This window comes from Alosa pseudoharengus, unplaced genomic scaffold (genome assembly GCF_046254945.1).
Source record: "Alosa pseudoharengus isolate Yale_2024_CS ecotype anadromous, Long Island Sound unplaced genomic scaffold, YU_APseudo_1.1 YU_APseudo_1.1_scf_16, whole genome shotgun sequence".
NCBI lineage: Eukaryota > Metazoa > Chordata > Actinopteri > Clupeiformes > Clupeidae > Alosa > Alosa pseudoharengus.
The window spans coordinates 13,850,892-13,858,775 of record NW_027468630.1 but is presented as its reverse complement, the minus strand read 5'-3'; positions in this window follow the sequence as shown (position 1 = coordinate 13,858,775).

The following is a 7,884-nucleotide window of genomic DNA, read 5'->3' as shown; positions in this document are numbered from 1 at the left end:
CTTCCTCTTTTTCTTAAGCAGAAACAACCAGTTGATATCAAAATAGGGATGTAACGGTATGAAAATTTAACCTCACGGTTATAGTGACCAAAATGATCACGGTTTTCGGTATTATCACGGTATTGTATACAATTGTGTTCAATATGTTCAGAAAGCACTGATACAAGCTGAAATAGTTTCAAAAAGCGTCCCTTTCACTTTTTTCTTGGTCATGTTTAATTGGCTATGTGCTTATAACTTACCCTACCATAACTTGGAGTTTGCTATTTCTGTTATTTGGATCCAATGAGTGAGACCAAAGTAAGCGTTCAAAATAAAACTTTAGGCTACTGTATTCTCCTGATAACGTGAGTGGAATGGATTTAATGTGGACGCGAACATAAAAAGACGCAGAGTGGCTACATGATACAGTGCACATTTTGCGGTGAAAATGTTCCGCCTTTTAAAATCAGGTGTAGCCTAATCGAAATCATAGTTAAAACCATCAATTAGACAACAGAATCAGTAGGGTACCAGTTTTGTTTCATTGTACCAGGCCTACTGTATGTCAAAAGCAGGCTCGGATGAAGCTGGGAAGGATTAAACACACGGTTTCCACCATGGGCGGATTATGAACTTTCGGGCCCCTGGGCCCAGATGTATTAAGGGCCCCCCACTTATTGTCGTATATGTGGGAGGGGGGGGGGGGTTTGGGGGTCCTCCCCCAGAACATTTTTAATTTGTTTGATGTGATTTCCTGTATTCTGGTGCATTTTGGGGATGGTCAATACTAAATTCAATCAGATTCATAGCCTACATCCTGATTTGTTGATATTGAGGCAATGATTCCATGCAAAGGCTTGGGCTTCAGGGCCCTCTGACCCCTTGGGCCCCTGGGCCTGGGCCCGGTAGGCCCGTGCAGTAATCCATCCCTGGTTTCCACATCGCGGTAATCAACCGTGATAATTCTGATATTTGAAAAGAAAACGGTAATTGTTATCGTCAACATTTTTATTGCGGTTTACCATTATACCGGTAATCGCTACATCCCTATATCCAAACAAGCCAATCAGAAAGCAGAAACAAATGACAGACACACAGCAGCAACCAATCAGAAATGGACCAGAAAGAAAGAGAAAAGAAGAAAAAAGCGGAGAATGGCAATACCTCGCAGACCCCTCTCCCTCACACACACACACGCACCAAGACCTCTCTCCCTTCCTCTCCCTCACACACACACACGCACCAAGACCTCTCTCCCTTCCTCTCCCTCACACACACACACGCACCAAGACCTCTCTCCCTTCCTCTCCCTCACACACACACACGCACCAAGACCTCTCTCCCTTCCTCTCCCTCACACACACACACGCACCAAGACCTCTCTCCCTCCCTCTCCCTCACACACACACACGCACCAAGACCTCTCTCCCTCCCTCTCCCTCACACACACACACGCACCAAGACCTCTCTCCCTCCCTCTCCCTCACACACACACACGCACCAAGACCTCTCTCCCTTCCTCTCCCTCACACACACACACGCACCAAGACCTCTCTCCCTCCCTCTCCCTCACACACACACACGCACCAAGACCTCTCTCCCTTCCTCTCTCAAACACACACACACGCCTCAAGACCTCTCTCCCTTCCTCTCTCAAACACACACACACGCCTCAAGACCTCTCTCCCTCCCTCTCCCTCACACACACACACGCACCAAGACCTCTCTCCCTTCCTCTCCCTCACACACACACACGCACCAAGACCTCTCTCCCTTCCTCTCCCTCACACACACACACGCACCAAGACCTCTCTCCCTCCCTCTCTCAAACACACACACACGCCTCAAGACCTCTCTCCCTCCCTCTCTCAAACACACACACACGCCTCAAGACCTCTCTCCCTCCCTCTCTCAAACACACACACACGCCTCAAGACCTCTCTCCCTCCCTCTCTCAAACACACACACACACACACACCAAGACCGCTAGACCTCCCGAGCTCACACAAACACTTTTAGTGGGCTTAGAAGTTAATTGTATATTGTGAAAGCTGGATGTACCATGGTCAGTGCAGAGAGAGGGAGAGAGAGAGGGAGAGAAAGAGAGAGAGAGGAAGAGAGAGGGAGAGAGAGAGGAGACGTGTGTCCAGTGGCCACATCAGCAGCTGAGCTCTCTCCTCTCTCCCTCTCCCCTTTTTCCTGTGTCCCCCGCTTTCCCTCTTCATCTCCCTTCTCTCTCCTTCTTTCTTCTCTCCGTCACTTTCCATCTCTCCTTCCCTCTCTCCTTCCCTCTCTTTACAGTGCCGAACGATCTACAAACCTTTCAGCAGCTGTTTTCCCACATTCCATCGTGTGTGTGTGTGTGTGTTTGTGCATGTGTATCTGTGTGTCCATAGAATCTTGCTGTAGGTTTTATGTCTCAAACTAGCAGGTCACACATATGATTACTGCAAATACAGTTGTAACTGCAAAGTAAATATGTGTGTGCATGTGTGTGTGTGTGTGCACGTATGTATGCATTTGTGTGTTTGTGTGTGTTTGCATGAGCTATGTTCCATGACTGAGCATTTGGCATTTAAATGTGCCAAGTACCCTGAGCCAAAGAAAGCAGTCTGAGACGTGCAGACGTCATGCTCTCCCTCCCTCCTTCACACACACACACACACACACACACACACACACACACACACACACACACACACACACACACACACACACACACACACACACACACACATACAAGGCCTCCTGTGCTCATGGTAAGAGAGGTCTCCAGAGGCCTGTAAATCACAGCCAGGCACAGCGCTACACAGAGGGGCACTGAGGCAGTTTGAGGAGCGGAGCCGAACATGGGAAGTAAGATCCAGAACAGTCAGCCTGACAGAAGGGTACGAGAGTGCAGTTCTAGAACAGCATGAATGAAGAGTATGGTGGTGCAGCTCTAGAGCAGCCTGAATGAAGAGTATGGTGGTGCAGCTCTAGAACAGCCTGACTGAAGAGTATGGTGGTGCAGCTCTAGAGCAGCCTGAATGAAGAGTATGGTGATGCAGCTCTAGAACAGCCTGACTGAAGAGTATGGTGGTGCAGCTCTAGAGCAGCCTGAATGAAGAGTATGGTGGTGCAGCTCTAGCGCAGCCTGAATGAAGGGTCTAGGGCCTCTCCACCATCCTTCAGCCACACCGGACTCTTCATGGGTTTATATTGGGTCTTAGGTGACACACAGGTCACACAGGTAAATCTCTTGACCACCAAACTAACCACCATGAAAGCCAAACTAACCACCATGAAACCCAAAAAAACATGCCTCTGTAAGGACCAGATGACCACACCTTTCTATGAATTTCAAGACTTTAGTTCATATTTCTAACCACAAATATAACCACCTGACACGCGTAGATAAAGCAGCAGGCAGGTGACCCTCTCTCCACTGTGATCAGCGTGCACACTGTAGTCATCAAAGGATATTTAGGCTATAGTGTGTGTGTGTGTGTGTGTGTGTGTGTGTGTGTGTGTGTGTGTGTGTGTGTGTGTGTGTGTGTGTGTGTGTGTGTGTGTAGGCTGGGCCTCAGCTGCTTGTCTACTAACAGATCTTCTAATGACATACTGCCATTGAGTAGCAGTGTGCAGCCAGCATATGTGGAGCTGAGGAGAGGCTGCTGGAAGTCTTGTGTGTACCAGTGTGGTAATAGTCTTACTGTGTGTGTGGACTGGACTGTACTGGTGTGGTAATAGTCTTACTGTCAGGGTTTTTGATCACCAGCCAATGTGGCTGGTAACTTTCTAAAGTTACTAGCCAATTAGAATTTCTATAAGTCATTTTTTTATTTCGGTGAAAATAAGAGAATTATGAGTTTATGAGATGAGTGTCACTGAATGCATTTGGTCATTGTATTAACATTGTTGGCATGAATACATACCACAAAATATACACAGAAGTGCACTTCATTTCATGTTTGGGATCTATCTATCTATTTCTCTGTCGATATCCTCATCCCCTGCGTCATTCCTATTCTCACCCCCATCAGTCTGTACCAACCACTGCCGCATTTAGTTTAATCTTAACTTAATAAAAAGGAGATATCAATTATCATCAACAATGACAAGCCAGCTAGAACCTGCCACTCGTTTTCTCTCCCTCTCCTGCACACTCAGACGCATTCTCAATTAAATGGAGTAGCATAGGGCCTATGTTCAAGTTGGATCTTTATAGAGAGGACCCGAAAAGTATCATCTTTATGTAACATGCTGTTGGTGCATGTTGACATTGTATAGCCTACTTTCTCTAACAAGAGTGAAAAACAGTTTGCAGTACAGCTACTGTTTATTGGCTAAATGTTGGTCCCTCTTCTGTCTCTTGGTGCCCTATGCAGGGGCGCCTGCAGGAATTAATACTATGGTACGCACACCCATCCCCCCGCAAAAAAAATTCACGCGTGGACAATATTTGTCCGTTTCCCGGTTTACATAGCATAGCATCATTCACATGCAATAATACAACAACAACGTCTTCAATGACCTATTCATTTGGACAACTTGATACAGCCCTATACAGGCTAAAGTTACCTTTAGTTTTGTTCTAGCTTACCGTGACGTCTGGCTTTAAACAGCTGTCTAATGCAGTCTAACGTTCTGACAAGCAATTGCCCACCTTGTTCTTGGCCATCTGGAATAACTCCTAGGTTTGCTGCATCCATTCATTCTGTTTTCGTTGTTTAAACTTGTGATATCCATGATGAGTATTGAGTTAGTGAATTAGCTCAACATTGTGTGCTGATAATATAGATAGCCGAGTAAAAGAAAACAAGTAGCCTAGTTGCGTGCCTGCGTGCGTATTCTCTCTCTCCTGCTCAAACAAGATGTGTGCGCGTTAATTTTGATAACGTGTTCACTAACTTCAATAGAAAATTGTAAATTGTAGCCTGATGGCATGCAGCTAATGGGATACTGTCCATAGTTGGGAAGGTATGGTGGGCCAAAACACACACACACACACAGGAAATTTTCTCTTGTTGAGTAGCCTGATGGTACGCACAGTGCGTACGGACGTACACCTGCAGGCGCGCATGGCCCTATGCACAGTGCGTGATGCGTGTGGTGGTGGTGATAACTGATCAGGCTATACCTTTTTAAAACTGAAAATGTTCGCCTACAAGCTCCTCACGTTCCATCTTCAGCTAACTCCATAGACAATAAAATTAACGATCTTGCTGCTTCAGGTTTTGCGGCCTCCGTTACATGACATCAGCCCCCCACAAAGGAAATAGGTAAACACAATGCGTTAATTGCGTTAATATTTCGTAATGTATTATGCATATGTGTTATGTACATGTGTTAGGTACTTTTTACTTTACTTTTCTGGTTAACTCCCTCCTCTTTCAGTCTATGCTCCCTGCTCTGGCTCCGCTCGTTCTTCTAATTCCTTGTGTTTTCTGGTAGACGCTCCGTTCGTTTCCATGGTCTCTCGCGCTGGTTTCACTGCAAATGCGTGCAGCCGACGTAGCATACGGCACAGTGGTCATGGGAAATGTAGAAAGTACTGCCGGGGATATATGACCGAAAACAGAGCCTTATGTATCATGCATTTAATGCCTCATGCATCACCGGCCAAACTGGCCAGTAAGTTTTTATTATCACCCGCCAAAATGAATTTTAACCCGCATTTGGCGGGTTGGCGGGTGTTAATTTAGAACCCTGCTTACTGTTTGTGTGGACTGGACTGTACTGGTGTGGTAATAGTCTTACTGTGTGTGTGGACTGGACTGTACTGATATGGTAATAGTCTTACTGTGTGTGTGGACTGGACTGTGTACCGGTCTGGTGTGTTGGTAGTTGTGCTGCATTGTTCCAGTAGACCATTACCCTCTGTGTGTGTGTGTGTGTGTGTGTGTGTGTGTGTGTGTGCCAGGACTTGCGTGTGTGTTTATTTTCCTTCTTTGTTAGTCGAACATGGTTGTGTTAGTTCTGTTGACAGGGTTGATGCCATCTCCTGAGCTTTTTGTATTGTTTTTTCCTTTACTTTAAGTTAACTAGTTACACAGCCATATGCCCCTAGGCATTTTAACATTCAGGTGTAACACACACACACTCATATACACACACACACACACAATACTTTTTTAGATCCCCAAACTCCCCAAATTCAAACACAGAGAGAGAAAAAGATAAACAGAGAGAGTGAGAGAAAGACAGATAGAGAGAGGGAGGGAGAGAGGGAGAGAGAAAGAGGGAGCTATACACAGAGAGAGAGAGAAAGACAGAGAGGGAGGGAGAGAGGGAGAGAGAAAGAGGGAGATAAACAGAGAAACGAGGAGAGAGAGAGGTATATGCATGCATAATACTTTCAGAACAGAAGATGAGAAAACAAAGGCCACACACACACACACATAAACACACACAGACAAACACACACACACAGACACACACAGACACACAAACACACACAGACAAACACACACACACACAGACACACACACACAAACACACACACACAGACACACACACACAAACAAACACACACGCGCACACACACACATGCACATACACACACACACGTAGCAGCTGTGTGCCGTCTCCTCACACTCGGAGCATGCGATCTGTAATCTTGCGTTCCTGTCCTCTCCCCACTGTTTCCTCTAGTTGGCATGGTGATCAGTGTGTCTGTACGGGAGTTCATCAACCTTCAAGAAAACATTCTATATTCCCCGGAAGCTTCTTAGTTCTGCACGGCTAGCCACACACACACACACGATTTCGTATTCACACATATGCGCACACACACACACGATTCGTATTCACACATATGCACACACACAAACACAGTTGTAAAAGGTGTGTGACATGAAAGAAAAATCTGGTTAGTAATCTGATGCGCGCGCGCACACACACACACACACACACACACACACACACACACACACACTAATCTGCTGCTCTTGTATTCCAGATAGTGACCCTAATCTGCCCTCTACTTCCCACTATTGTACTGTTGCCTCCCATCCGTTCACACGGCCTGGTGTCTGTGTGTGTGTGCGCCTGCATTTGTCTGTTAAGATGTCTCTAGGTGTGTGTCTGTGTGTAAAGTCTGTAAAGTGTATGTCGTGTATACACAACAGATGTACATACTACTTTCATAATACACCACATACTGGTACACAATACACCACATACTGGTACACAATACACCCTACATTGCAAAAGGATAACAGCCCAAGCCAAAATGCTAAATCAGCAGCAACAAGGAAGTCCAAGTCCATATATGGACTGGAAGCTACAATAAGCATATATGATGCTATCATAACAGGTTCCAGGCTTCCCAACTGTAATCAAGTCCTCATATGTCTGATGTGGCACATCCAAGACAGAGCATCTGAGCTGCAGGGGCGGATCTAGAGATTTTTTCCTGGGGTTGCGAAGGGGTGGCATGAGGTTCCAGGAGGGGGGCCATGGACATTATTCAAAACTTTCATTGATTTTCACGGATTTCATTGAATATGTTTTGTTCTCTACATTACATTACACGAGGTGGGAGGCAAATCGGAGATGTAGCTGGCGTTTTGGATGATGTGGGTCTTAATATGTGAATTTCTTTCTCTGTGTAATCACTATACAGTCTGTGTAGTCTGTACTCAGTGTCAAAAAGCAATTCTAGGGGGGTTTGGAGGTATGTTCCCCCAGAGAATTCTTTTAAAAAATGACCCCTCAAATGATTTCTTCTAGTTAGTTTTGAGGGAATATGGATACATTTATAAAATAAGCCATCAATAGATTTAGGTTATACCTACCTAACCTAGATTTAGGTTATATGAATTGAAACAAGATTCTGATGATTTGGGGGTATTTTTAAATGACCCCTCAAATGATGTCTTCTATTGAGTTTTGAGGGAATATGGACAAATTTAGTCA